This window comes from Bombus pyrosoma, linkage group LG13, assembly GCF_014825855.1.
Source record: "Bombus pyrosoma isolate SC7728 linkage group LG13, ASM1482585v1, whole genome shotgun sequence".
Taxonomy (NCBI): Eukaryota; Metazoa; Arthropoda; class Insecta; order Hymenoptera; family Apidae; genus Bombus; species Bombus pyrosoma.
This window is the reverse complement of record NC_057782.1, coordinates 1,448,446-1,463,795: the sequence shown is the minus strand read 5'-3', so window position 1 is coordinate 1,463,795 and position 15,350 is coordinate 1,448,446. Positions and strand designations below refer to the sequence as shown.

At 39.0% G+C, this 15,350-nt stretch overlaps 1 protein-coding gene and 1 long non-coding RNA gene across 4 annotated transcripts in view; one reads left to right on the top strand and one right to left on the bottom strand.

The window, feature by feature from the left end:
- The window catches only part of LOC122574459 (POU domain, class 6, transcription factor 1), a 210,151-nt gene that overhangs the window by 135,939 nt on the left and 58,862 nt on the right, over positions 1–15,350 (bottom strand). The gene's annotated exons all lie outside the window — the stretch shown is intronic.
- On the top strand, positions 1,660–9,689 carry LOC122574461. The gene is made up of 3 exons (XR_006319067.1): positions 1,660–2,159; positions 3,312–3,507; positions 8,294–9,689. It is a non-coding gene; the product is annotated as an uncharacterized LOC122574461 (long non-coding RNA).

Here is a 15,350-nt window from a genome sequence, read left to right as displayed (position 1 = left end):
TAAATTTGAAGATAAATTGCAACGTTAAGCAGGAATATTAATCTGGTTAGTTTCACTCGTAATAGTTTCTCCAGTAAAAGTTCGGAATTTGAAGGGATGTGGACTCGTTGCCATTTTAACCGTATCTGACCAGGCACGGTTCGATTCTCCTTATTCCTTATTTCCCTCTTTATACGTAACCTCTGTTTCTAGTGAATTAATTAATTAATGTGTCTAATTACTTCCTACATATTCTTGTAGAGTGCATAGTATTTATGGTCCACAAACGTGTTATTTAACGTTGACTACTGATTTTTGTTACTCATTTTGCGTTATAACAAATCGCGTTCATGTATTTAGAAGGTATTTCTATATTACTGTACTAAATCGCTCTATAATCTTGTTATTAATTCACCACTAAATACAATTTCATTTCAGCATTCTTGACATAATGAGTTCTATGATACACCTAGTGATTTCGATATTTCAATAAGTAGTATACAACTTTATGAGAATTACGTTAAATCTTCCTTTTTTAATTTCGCGACTTTTAATTTGTTTTTTATATTTCAGTCGATATCATATATGTGTTATAAAAACACATAACAGGACGTGTCAACAATTTTTGAAATTAATACAAATCAAGCAAAGAACAATACGGGAAACGTCTTGCAAAGTAACGAGCAAATTCTTTGAACCATCAACCACACCCTCAATCTGAACCTCAAGTACCAACTCATGAAACGACATAAATTCATGCCACGCGAATGAGCAAGGGCGTAAGAATATAAAACGCTGGATGATATTGTCGCGTGGCCTCTTGCGTAACTTCGTTTTCCGGTCAGGCGAATAAATATACGCATTCGCGTGTGCTACTCGCGTGTGTTGCACGCGCCGCGTTCTCCATTTCCAAAGCCAGGGAGAGAGGAGGCGAGCTAACTGCCTCGTTCTGATACATTTTTATGAGCTATGTCACAGTCGAGCGTCCACTCAAGGGTCAGTTGCGTTCCTAGTGCGAAATTACATTCACGCAACGCGCCGATTAGGATCTCGTGTGGGTACGATCGGCTCTCGCTTTTGTCGGGATATCGAGAAGTTACGAGCTTTCGGAAAAACGCGTATCCGCGGTAATGAGGTTTTTAATTCGCGTCGGATGTCACGCTTGGATTTACTTGAATCGACCGTTCCTGTTCTCTTTGATTCTTTTCTTTTTTGTAGTTGCTGCTGCTAATGCCACATACTGTACGAATAGAACGATCGTCGAATGTCGGTATCGTTTTCTCCCCCTTTGCTCGATACTTTTTGTCAGGATTCTAGGTGAATGGGAAAAAGACAATCCTATTATACAGAATTAAATTACTGACTGTTTGGCGAGTCTCTTTTCCTAGTTTTAATTCAAAGAAATGGAACAATTATCCATAATGCAAAGATTAATCTTCCTTGCACGAATTAGATGAATTCGATTAATATCTGTTTGTCCATCAATGGTGTAAAAGCCAATCTTCCTTTAATGAATGTGATAAATATCCAATTTCTGTTACCTTACAGTAACTGGTATAATATGTGTCACAAAATTTGTAAATTGCCTGTGTAATAATTGCTTTTATTTTTCCTACTTCTATCAAGCATACGAATCATTTTATTACTTTCGTGCAAGATTTATGTAATCAGATAGACGAATTCATTTATTCTATTGATATATGTATCTTTATATTTTTTAATTAACTCCTCTAACATCCTTCGAAATAGTACAGTAGTAGAAGGCGAAAGAATTCATTATTCGAACGAATAATTCAACAATGTGAAATGTGACAAAATGTCTAAAAATTTTTCTCATACCTTAACTACAGTGTAAGGAATTAAATTGCATCTGATAAATGACAGAAAAAGATTCACTTCTTATTACTTCGTCGCAAGTTCTAACACCAGCGGTTCGTTTAACGCAAACTCGTATTCGCGCAGCGAGTCACTCATATTATACGGAAATAATACGCGTCGTGAAACGTGTAAATTGCTGGCTGTTCGGCGGCTATGAAGTGTACGGAATACACGTTGGCGACCAGTCGCAGGGGCAAGCTGTAGATGTATTCCTTGTGCCTTGAAGCTAGCTTCGACCAAGTGGAGAACAAGGAAAGAAAAAAGAGAAGATAGATAGAGAAAGAGAGAGAGGATGGCTCACGGTAATTGTAATAATTGTTATTATTCGGTGTATAATTAACGCCGCGGCTCGAGCTACCGCGAGTCGGCCGGGTCTCCGAGGAAAAGTTTAAGCATGCTGCCCGCCGGCCATTTGCATAATTAATTAAAGAAGGAGTCGAGTTTTCAACAGATTTTCATGCCGTGCCTTCTCTCCTCGTTCAGACGAGAACCTTCGAGATCCTCTTCCCGGTTCTTCCCTCTCCTCATCTTCCAATGTTCTACTTCGGGTCAGACGATTCAGAATGGCCGAAATTCAGTTTCAACTCTCCACTGGAGGGATAATTCTTATTTTTTCCTCCATAGGTATAGCGAAAGAGAGAAACCAAGCAGCGGTTAACCGGAGCTTTGTCTCTCTTTCTCTCTCTCTCTCTCACTCCCTGTCCTATCTCGTTCCACGAGCCATTTTCCACGTTGTATTTCACTCTCGTCGGCGACATCGTCAACCTATGCCGGCCTAATCCTATATTTTTCCATTGATTTCGTCCACTGTTCGTATCAGGGTCGAGGGTGGCTCCGTAGAAGGGGCGAGACGCGAACGAGCTCTGGGCTGAAGAGACGAGGGGGCAAATGTAATTAATTATCCCGGTAATGACTCTGACTGATGAGCGACCGGACAAGTCCAGCCAGGTCGAAATAGCGTAGAAGTGGTGACGGCCTCGAACTACCGCCTCGGTCGACTTATTTGCTTCCGCGTTTTTTACTACCGTCATCATGCTTCTTCTGGCGACCGGTTTCTAACAGTATCGCGAAACTGTTTGCAAATGTGATTTACTTCGTGATGCAATCGTGCTGTACGTGGCACGCGACCATGCGACATTTAATGGTTAAATGTGTACCAATTAATTCTATCAATTGTTTGACACATTTTTGTTCCGAAAAATTATCCTAGACCGGTTGAGATTGAACGATAACTTCTACTAAACTTTTATATTTCTTTCGCCCTATTTCCCCTGCTTTGCTTTGCACTTAAATTTGCTTCTGTTAACTTTCCTTAACGTTCCTTTGGAAGCTTTCTTAATCATTTATAACTACTTCTAGCTTAGCATTCTATAGCAATTTAATTACATTTGACAATTTACAAAAATTAATCGATCGAGTTATCAAACAATGAACTATCGAACGATCGTTTGCAGAGTTAAAGAACGAGAAGAAAAGATGAATGGTGCGTGAGCAGTTTCGTTCTTGGGAGGCGAAAGGCAAGCCGGTGGAACGAATTGTTCCATCGATCGATCGGACGTGTTCAAGGACCGTTCATACCTGTTCCTGAAACACCACAGCGGAGAGACAACGAGAGAGTCTGGCACCAGGAGAGGGGCTGTGCATGACAAGGTAGATTTATTTTTTTCACACCCCACGCCAGGACTCACCAGGGGCTGGACGAGGTGTTTTAATATTTTAATAGGACGCCGGAATGGCCGGTTTCGTGACTTGGCGTTTTATAATGATATTCTCCCCGCGTTTCGTTCGTAGTAGCAGGAGAAAATCAACGGCTCGAAATAACCCATTTCGTTGGCAACTCGTTCTACTATTCTCCTAAAATAACAACCTCGACTCTTTACGCTTTTGTATTACGCGTCGCTCGATCCATCCATTCTTCTTCTTCGTCCTCTTGGTTTAACGTCGTTTACGCTCGGATCTACGTCATCTTGCGCCACGTACTTGTACAGAGGATTATAAATTTTCATTCGAGCGGCGATTGTCTCTGAAGTGCACGGAACAAACGAATGATTGCTCTGTGATGAATTCAAGTATCGGGCGATGAGTCAGGCGATTAAACGCGCGCTCCTCTTGCTACACTCGATCCTTTCAATATCTTAGATGATCTTGAATTTTTTCGCCTCTTCGCCCTGGTTTTGTAATCATCGTTGTAGATTTTTATTCGACGTCTGATCGAGATGTCGTACCAATGAGACGAGAAAATGTATATCGATGTTATACAATTGTTGGACAATTTCGATCAAAATGAATCTTTTACAGTAATGATACTTTTGAACAGCTGCATTTTTTAATTTAACTTGATTTATCAGACTAGACTGTTCAGTTTCTTGATGAAATTTAATAACTCGATTCCCTCAGGGGCGGGTACATTACAATCAAAGGAGGATAATTATATCTTACTTTTCAAAATAACGCATATACATTAAAGTTAATTATTCGTGAAAAGATTTTATGCATTCAGGAATTAATTATATATTTATTCAGAAAAATATATCCTCTAAAATTATACAGAAATTAAAAGAAGTTGAACATACATATACATATATGTAGGCTAGTATCCTTCGGGTTTATTTTTCATAAAAGTTGAAAATAAAATATTTTCTTCGCAGACGATGATAATATTTCCAAGTCGACCGATTTGAAAGGAACGAAACTCGATTATCATGTTAAGTCTTAACAAGTGCAGTGAACGAGGCGAATATTTTCACGGCTCGATCACGTTCATCGAAACGATCTATAACGCGAGAAGATGGTATCGCGATTTTCGATAGACGAGAGCAGCTGAGTCATTCCACATCATCGTTCCGAGTTCTTCTTTCGCATTCATCCACGACTACCTTTCCGTCCCTCATTTCCCCGTTTCAATCAATCGCCGAGTCCAATTTCATTTCTTCCATTATCATCTTGCTACGAAGTCGATTGAGACGGGACAGTTAAGATCTAATTACCTTCCGTCAAATTAACTGCACGTCCGAGCCGAACTGTGTGTACTTTACAACCGGTGAAACAATATTTACTGTGACTGTTATAATTATCATTTCATCTGGCGACAACTCGATTAAACTTGCAACGATCTGATCCAGTAAAATTTCGCTTAGCCTGTGATTAAGAAATTTTCCTTCCTTCGAAGCATTTGAGAGAAAAAAACAGATAACAGTCGTATCCGATCTTCTTGAAATAATTTCCTACTTCTCTCGAATATCGTAACTTTTTTGTTATTTAAGTTGACAGAGTATCGTTCAATTCGATGACTTATAAATTCTTCGATAGTTTAAATGATGGAATAAATTGTCATATGATTAATTAAAAATGGTTCTGAAGTGTACAAAAAGAGAATGGGCCTAATTAATTAATATGTAAATGCTATAATAAGATTGTAGATTTTTATGCGTTAGGAAATTTGAAGATGCAAATATGCACGCATAGCTTACACGAAAAAATATATTAAAAAATGAAATATAATACGTTTCATTCTTGAAATTATTTTCCTAAAAATACGAAATTGTATAAATATATGTTCGCAATTTAATTGTAACCAATACAATGGTGCGCAAATACGCTAAAAGTTAATTTCCATTGAAATTTCAACTGATCAACGAAGAAAAGATATGACAACCAAAATTTTCATTACTCGCCAGTATTTCCACATTTCAAAGCAAATACTGCAACCACATACACGTTACTCAAGTTGGAGAATACTCTATTCTTCGTTGGAATGCAATGATACGAATTTAGAATCGTTATCGAAGAGCAGAAAGAAACTCCGAATTCTCCGTTAATCCTAAAAAATTAATTCTCCTACCTATAAACGAAACTAAACAGAATATAGTAGAAAAAGTTATAGAAAATCTAAAATTTAAAAGTCATAGCGAGATTCTGCGAAAATTTCAAAATGAGTATTGCTACGCTTTAACGGAAGACACGAAGCGATTTTAAATTGGTACAAGGCGAATTAAAAGCTCGAAAAAGGGACTACAACACATGTAAGTCGACGTAGAGCTAAAGTACGATTCTACGGTCTGTGTCGATCGTTTTAGTACACGCAGTTTGCAAATACGTTGACACAAGACGACGCAACGTTCAACACAAGAAGCGCTTTACACGGTTGAAACATATGCAGTGTCGAATATATGATGTACATAAGAGTGTAGAAAATCAGTTTTTCTCCAAACTTGCTAAATATGCTTTAAATCCTTGTTCAAGATTCCCATTCAATGGAACTCCGTGTCACGACAACCCCGAACAGAAGATTCTGTTGACTCCCGATCGAATCTCGTTGCGGATCTCGCGAATATTTTGCTAGGCAGCGACGAGCAGAGTCGGAGATTGATGCGTTAGGCAAACAGCGTAGGCGCGTCCTCGTTTGTACCGGCGGGCACGACGGCTCGCAATTAATTGCAGGTAGGATCGTTAATGCCGCCTAATTTCGCGGAAGGACAGAAACGGTTCGGCCGGAGAATCACGATTCGTTAGCGCGAGCCAGCGCGCAATTTTTTTCTGCCCCTAGTCGCTGACCTGCTCGTCGTCGTTCGCCCGGCTGTCACCGTGTATTCGGAAATATAACTAGATTTACGTCGCTCTATTATCTCTATCGCCGAGGCCATGTCCTAACGGCCGGGGCCTGGGAAAAAATCCGGCCGGCCGCGGCCGCTCGAAAATTCCCGTATTCGATTTTTATATATCGACAACGAACACTACCATCGTCCGCTTTGCGCTCGCAAACCCCACCGGAACGATCGGAGGGGGTGGACGAAAGAGGGTAGAAAAAAAACGACAACAACTTACGATTTATAATGCGCAGGATAAAACGAATTAAAAGGGACGCGAGCGAAAAAATTCGAACCGGCGCGGCGTTGAAATAAAATTGCGTTCGTCGGCGAGGAACAGGGGGACGAGTATTTTTCGCCATGGCCGTGTGTATAGAATTCGTAATTAGCGGAACGACCGAAGGTAGGGGTAGCGGAGTTTGTGTAATTTTGAATGGAAAATTTGACGAAAGCTTTCGCGAGATTGGAAGGTTAATCTCTCGCCTTGTGATTTTTTTAACAACCACGTGTGTTATCGCTGATCTGGTGTTTCAGTAATGTCTAGGATGAGGATGCAATAAAACGTAATTTGTGGAGATAAAAACTTTCTCAAGTATCAACCGTTTAATTTATTACATAATCGATTAATTTTGTCTTTTGAGAGATGTTTTTGTAATTTCGAAGGATATAGTTCAATTTTTAAGACGATAAACGCGAAATTATTTCATTGGAGGTAAGAGTGAATAGAGAAGCACATTATGAATCTCGGCCCGTTATTTAAGTTCACCAACCATTTTAAATCTTATTTGTCCAATTGAAAATTTATAAAGATATTTTAAATAAATACACGTTAACAGAAAAAATTAATTACCTTACTTTCGTAGCCTGCTCTCAGTTAAAAATTCTATTACAAACTGTCTCCGTACCATCTACCACAATCTATCCCTACACGTGTGAATCGATATTATACTCGACGGGATTAAGAAACACGAGTAAAACCATTCTTACGTTTCTAATCCATCAAAAACGGGAATTCGTAATCCTTCGCAACCAGCGGGGAAGGTAACAGTGATTCGAGCCGCCATAAACATTCCCTTTTTTTCGGGCTTGGGGGTTAAAAGCCGGGGGAAAAAATCAAGCGCAGAAATAACAGTGGAATCGAAAATGAGCAACGGCGGTTCGATCGACGAAGGAAGAGCCGAAAGAGAGCGTCGAAAAAATTTCGAGTCGCCGTTCGACCGCTTCGCTATAGGCGGTATCCGATTGAAGCCAAATCACGAAAAAAAAAAAAAAGAAATGAACGAGAAGGACGAGAAACAGAAAAAAAAAAGAACAGAAAAACAAAAAACAGCGGGAAAGAAACGAAATGAAGAAAAAAAGAGGAGATCTACGCGTGTAGCGCGGAGAGAGGTGGTGAGAATCGAGGGGGTGGATTCGAAGAGCCGCGGTCAGAGGATAGAAACGCGGCGTGTTCGAAACAGAGGGGGAGAAAGACGATGGCGTGGGGGTGACGAGGGCAACCTTTTATAATCCGGCAAAATGCGAAACGCGCGCGCCATTTTAATCGAAATAGGTTTTTGCTTCGAAAAAAAAGTTCGTATTTAGAGAGAACGAAATGAGTTCACCTCCGGCTCGATGAAAGACCGATAAGCATAGCTGATTTATACGAGGGACGACCGAACGGAACCGAACCGAAGCGAAACCTTTCGCTCGTTCCGTCCATTCGTTCGAATCCCGAGCCTTCTCCCTCGCTATCCGGTGAGATGCCGTGCGTTTACGCGGATATATACGATTTTGTGCATCCCTCCGTCCCCGATACGCGTCTCTCTCCTCTTTTCTCTCTTACTCAATTTTTTCATCACTCTTCCTAGGTTCGATGTTTCATCGTGAAAGTGTACACACACCAGAGGAACGCGTGTGATGGTGATCACGTGTGTGAGCAGAATCAGAAAACAAAAAGAGGAAAGAAAGAAAGTGGAAGGTTCGGAAGGGGTAAAAATGAAAAAACACAGCAAGAAAAGTAGTAACTGGATGGGAAGAAAAAGAAAAAGGAAAAAAGTGGCGCCTGTCCTCGTTCATTCCAATCTACAGAGGTTAATAATATCGAAAATATTGCTCTCCCATCGGTAATTTAAATAAAAATACGTTTTTTCAACACTCGTACACGAAGCTGATGCGCTCGCGTGCACGCGTACGCGTGTACTCGCGATCGTCGCTGGATAAAAACGCCGGGAATTACAGGGACAGTAATTTCTGAGCCGGAATCAACACTTATTATGCTCGTGTCTACGCCACCCTGATAAACGAACGCTTCCAACGAAAAAGGCTGAAACTGAGAGAGAACGTACATATGTGTATCTCTGGCGCTCTGGCCAACTCGAGCTCCGATCATAACGAACGATTATTTTTCATACGCTTTTTTTCGTACGGAATATTCTGATAGAAAAAAATACGACTGGGTGGGCTGCCGGGAAATTTCGTGCACGCCTTTGCAAGAAAATCAATTTTTCCTCCTTTTTTTTGCTCTCTCTCTCTGTATTTCTTTTCCGCGCTACCTAGCATCATGTGAAAATCACTGGGAGTTTCGAATGAATGAAAGGCTGGTTTGCTTATCGACTATACATGGGGAAAAAAGGAGGAAAATGTAACGCGTGTCCTTTGAAGATGTAAAATCGTTGACATATTATCGATACCTTATAACCAAAGTCTCGTTTAAATTGCTATAATCAACCACATATTATCGCGCAATAAAGGCAAAAAGGATTTTATACGGAGTTTTTCAAAGATCGATTGAAAACAAAATATTTCGCAGAGAAATTTGGATATTCTTTGAGAATGTAGTAGGACGTTTTTGGTAGGAGAGTCACGCGAGAATTTTCTAGTCGGGGATTGCGCGAGTGAGTGGAACAAGTACGAACGCCGACAGACAGAGGCAGAAGGGACAATTTTCAATTTTGTTCGACGGCCAGCCTGCCGTCCGGCAATTTTGAAACTAACTGGTTATCCGAGAGTCGTCTACGCAAACAGATGAGCGTTGATTTCGTCACTCGCCCCGTTGAATCCAGAAGCACCGAGTCGAGGACCGGACGAAAAGGAAGAAAGAGGGAGAGAAAGAGAGAGAGAGAGAGAAAGAGAGAGAGAAAAGGGTGTAAGAGTGGCGAATTCTGACAACTGCACGCTCGTTTTCGCGCGGGAATTCCTTGGTGACTCATTTTGTTACTTTGCATCCATGATACCATTATTTTATTATTAAATCAAAACCTTTATCAAAACCTTTTATCAATCTTTTAATATAATTGAAGTATATTACTTTGCCATTAGAAATTTACTTTAAATATTGAAAAAAGAATTTGGAAAATCGTCAAAGAATAATACTTTCGTTGGTGTCATGATTTCAAAAATTACATTAATATTTTGTTCGACTTTGGCTACAGAGTGTCTGAGTTTGAATTCGTAAGAGAAAATCATTCTGTACGTACTCGGTGTACCATTGCGAAGAAAATACCAAACAACTTTCAAACAAAAGAATATAAACCGACGTTCAACTTTATGTAAACCATGACGCAACTAAACAATACGCTGTCCGATAAGATCTAAGCGAAGAATCTGATTTCGTATGTTACAATCTGATACAACGACCGTTATATAAAGAAACAGGGGGAAAAACTCGCTCAAGAAACGGGAAAATTAATGTTCACGCCTGTGTCGCGCATTCCAATTATAATTAGATCCGCTTCTGCGTTTAGCCTCGAATATTTATGCATTCGTTTAAACGTGAATTGCATCAGACACTTTCTCAGTATCATTTAATCGAATTTTCCTTGGTGTAAGTAACGTAAGAAACCTTCTTGTTTCAATACCGTACAACCGTGCCTTGGTTAGCGATTAGTTCCACCTCGTTTAAGATTGAATTCCACGAGTTCGATACTTCGAAATTGTTTCTATATTCGTTTCGATAATCATTAGCGTTTCTTAATTGATTGATTCAACCTATGGAAAAGCAATCTTTCAAGATATGTATGTATATACATAGTTGTTAAGTGTTGCTAGGCCACCTAGAGTGAAGCGCGCTATTTATTTTTCAGAAAATGACAGGTGATACAAATCGGAGACAGCTCTTCGGTTTTTTAACAATATGTGAAATGCATAATGAAACGATAACGCAAATATTTATATTACAAGTGTCTATGCATCTACAGGAAATTGTGCAAGAGTATATAGAATGTACATAATATGCGTCAAGTATATCCACAGGAAAATAGAAATATACGAAGTAATATGCAAAAACATAAAAAAAATATCAAAAGTGAATTTAAAATATTCAAAGTTGTGAATGCCTAAAAATATATAAAATACCCAAAGTAAACACAAGATATCCAAAGTTATATGTAAAACTATACGAAATAGTCAAAGTACACTTAAAATATTCAAAGTTATTTGCAAAAATATAAATGTCGGTTTAAGCTCTATTTCTTTTCTAAACACTCACATTAATCTTTACTATTATGGCAACCAAATAACATTATTCTAAATGTGTATGTCTTTAAGCAAGACTCAAATACAATAAATCACGTATTAGAAAATACACTACTAACTTTTCTTTCACAATCAATTCTCGTCAGTTAATCGCGCAACAGTAACTCTACGTATAACACCTATGCGTACAAGTAAAAATATTTAGCTGGAATATACATATACATGTACGTAACAATAGATAACTTTAACGAACTCAAACTTTCATTTTCTCGCTCGCGAGTGAGAAAATTTGCTTGCTTTCCTATTCAAGTGGCGAAATATGCCAGCGTTTCATTGGTTAATTCATGGTTATAAATCCCTGTCCACAGTGGTTCGTTGTCACGGAGCTAAAAAATATAAGAATTGATGGGACAGTTGCAGCGAGCGAGCTCTCGTTAATTCCTGACATCCACGGTACGACCTTGGCTACCGGGGATCGATCTTCGTAGCGGCCCCTTCGAAGACTGCGAAAATAATAACGTCACTATTCATCCCTCGTTGAGTAGGTTTGCTTAACCTGACCATTTTATTTTTCACCATTCCCCTGACTTCTTCCATGGCACAATAGGTATTCTTTGAGATTGAAACTAACGATAACTAAATTACGCAACGTGCAAGGAAGAAATATAAAAATATATGTAATACGGTCTTCCATTCATATATTTTACGAAAAATCATTGAAATTGCCAAAAACGCATAAATGTAAATTCATAAAATTTCTATGAAAAATTACGAACATTTGATTTTGACCACTCTAATACTTGTAGCATTAATTAATAAAAATTTATATAAAATTGAAATTAAGATTAAAATAAGGATAGTGAACCTTCGAAACAAAAGAGAATTATTCTAGGAAAAGGGATAGTTTCTAAAGAACCTACGCTCCGATATATAAAAATGCACGATTGTCAATTTATAAATTTTGATGAAAAATTGCGAATATTTCATTTCGACTGCTCTAATAATTCTACTATAAAATTAATAAAAAGAAAAAGTAAACCGAAATGAAGATAAAAATGGGTATACTGAAACTTCGAAACCAAAAACCAGAAATGCCTTAACTTAAAACCTAAGATATAAATATTTGTATATCAAAGTTTCACATTCATGACAGTGGATTAAATATGCGCGAAAATTTGCATGCGGATCGTTCAAGAAATTTCCTATGCAAGCGTGTGTTTTCGCTCGAGCGTAGAGAAAAAAAAACGAGTAGGAAGGAAGGGATAAAAATTGGGGAGGAGGAAGAAGCGAAAACGAACGTTCGTGCTACGGGTGAAGCGTGGTGAAAAAAACGGTATAAATTGTTTTGCCCCGAGGGATGAGCAAGAGAACGTTGATCGGTAACGAGGGAATGACAGAATATGAGAGATAGCAAGACGAAGAGACAGGGGGAACAGGTGAAACGAAAGAGATTAAAGAACGAAAAAGAGCAACGACCAGCGGCGGATGAAAGCGCGAAATGCGGGACAGTTGGACACGCCGGACTTTTCGTCGTACATAGGGAAAACCACTCGTTTGGAACTCTCCTTGTCACCCCTTTCGGCCGAAATAATTGATGCTAGTTATGAAACGAGTTGCAAAATGGCGTAATTTAAAGTTACGATACGAGACGCACCGCGATAGAGAAAGAAAGAGAGAGAATATGCTTTGCTGCCCGTTTCTTTTCGTTGACTGTTTTAAGTGGAACGTTGAAAATAAAAGCGTCACGCCTGTGCATCTGAATCGCTAATGGGAAAGCTACCGATGCGAGGCACATTTACTAAGGGGATGGGAAATTAATATGCTTAATATGCTATTATAATAAAGCGGTGAGATACTAACGAGTGGAATAAGTGAATATGTCTGGAAATTTTTTAAATTGATTTGGACTGTCTCCCGTAATATGAAGAGATTACGAGCAAAAGAATAAATGTCTAAGGTCGTTCAATTTTGTCTGACGAACTCTTCTTTCCTTTATATATCTACTCTACTTTAAAAGTGTCACAACAGTGTCATAAAAGATTTTTGAAGAAACATATCAATAAGTACTACTTGTATCGAAATGAACATTTTTAATCAGAGCAAGAACAATTTCGTTCTCCGTCATAGAAATTCATTAATTTTAATTTTGTAAAACAAACACTGTCGTTCCTGTTGTATCGACACGTTTTGAACAAATTTAGCGCTAATGAAAAAATTTCACTTTTTTAAAAAAGCAAAACATCAGACTAACGAAGAAAGTACTAGACTGAAACTTTCTAAACAAAATAACTGTAACTAGAAAACTACAGAAAATAAATCAACATCAAAGTACACTGCTAAGGAATTCCACAAAAAAAGAAATTGAAATTAATTATCTTTCGAATATATAAATCAGAGATCAAAAGATAATTTCCAGATGTCCAACGGAAGAAACGAAGCAAAAAGTCACGCGATGATCGATGATCATTTTCAACCACGCGAAACGGTCGAGAATGAAATTCTCCCGCTGGCAGAGGCACGCAATGCAAATCGGGATCGCACTTTCAAGAGTCCTAGGCATTCGCCACTGAATGGCAGCAACTTGAACTTGGCCGCCAACTTTAAAGTTTTCTTGTTGGAACGGCGCCTTCCAGCGTCGAGAGCGAAAGCGTCGACCGCCTATTTCTAGCGTTTCGACGCCCCTTTCTTCCTGCGTCCCTGACTGGTCGTCATGTCGTCGCCGTCGACGACGAGCAGACCAGTCGAGTCACTAGGTTAAATGTACCATCGTCGAGCTTCCACTCTACATCGTATTATTCTCGCTAGATTTGCCTCGGTTATCCCTGGTTACGTGCACTAATATTCCATTCATAAATTGCACCATACTAACCGCGCCGCACAACCATGCTAAGTGTTATTCAAGACAATAACACCAACGTGTACCTATAAGCGTGATGCTATTTTAAAAGGGATAATTTTTTGTGAAAAAATAAGTGGAGATAAAAAACAAACAAAAAAATAAAAATAAAAGACAAACAAAAAAATAAAAATAAAAAACAATCTTGAACAAATGTTTTGCATATTGCAGATACATAAGATTAAAAAACATCGTAAAATATTTCAAATTTAAAGAAATGTGAACGGGAATGGGCACAGCCTTAGAACCAACGAAGATAGACAGCTTTGTATATTACGTGGGATATTTTGTAATATTATATGTAAAGAAACTTCATATTATTCATACAACGACTTGAATAATATAGAATGCAAAATAAATTGATCTTAATCCTGTGAATTTTTAGACATTCATTATTCAACGCAATTCTCTCTCACGCATCGTGTAGTTATACGAGTTTATTGGATCTGGTGAGTCAATAAAATTTCTTTGCTAATGTTCTTCTACTAATAAAACCGTATGCTAAACAGCCCACGAAAAACGAGCAATTGAATCACTTTACAGCAACTCTGATTCATCCAGAATGTATAAAACCTCTCTTAGAAACCAACGATTTATCACATTTTTCTCACCTCGTTCATAACCACAGAAATTTATCGTGCGCGTTAAATCACGCTACTTTCTCTAATTTTTTCCTATCCGTTGATAAATTTGACGAAAACGTGCCGTTGAATTTACTTTCTGTACGAAAATCGTTTAAAAAGAAAGAACGTGGGACAAAAGGGGAAAATAGACTACAAATCGGCCGCATCATGGCCGCGCACAACACAGAACAAAAGCAAGACGTAAAATCTCGTTCTATTGGACATTTTAAAAATTCCTCGCTCCTCGTATACCATTTGTCTCGTACTCTCTTTTCCTCTCTCTCTCTCTCTCTCTCTCTCTCTCTCTCGTTCATTCACTGAGCCACGTGAAAAGTCTCCGTCTCGGGAATTAAGCATCACCCGCTGTCAACGAAGAAGAATCGCGTCATCGATCGCCACGTTCCAATATACATGTTCTCTCGTTATTATTCCTGTGTTCGTTGGTCGACGCCTGACGCATCATCGCTTAAACTCGCTCCGATTTTCCGCGTTACATTTCTCGCGCGTTTACACACAGAGACAAGAGGAAAAGCGAATTCCACACGTGTCGGAGAACGCACACACGCGGTCCCGCCTACGGACCCCGGTTATGAATATGCATTTTCTACCGTTAAGTATGTGCAGATTGCGTCGTGATACAGTCCACGGCCGTTCATTATTGTCGCTAGCAGCTACTCGCCGCCGTTTCTAGCGCGCCGAACTCGTACACCACACACGCCAAAATTACTGATACGCGTCAATTGCAATCATCAGTATTCCCTTCGTTCTCTTGTCTATGTGCATGCAAGATCTTTGAACTGTAGGTTGGGGAAAAGATTTATTTGCATGGAATTTTAGCGATTATTCTGTTTCAAACCGTACAGTTGTGCAGAACTGACAACATTTAAGAGTGAATCGGGGAAGTTAACGTTTAACGCAAAGGTTGATCTTGTT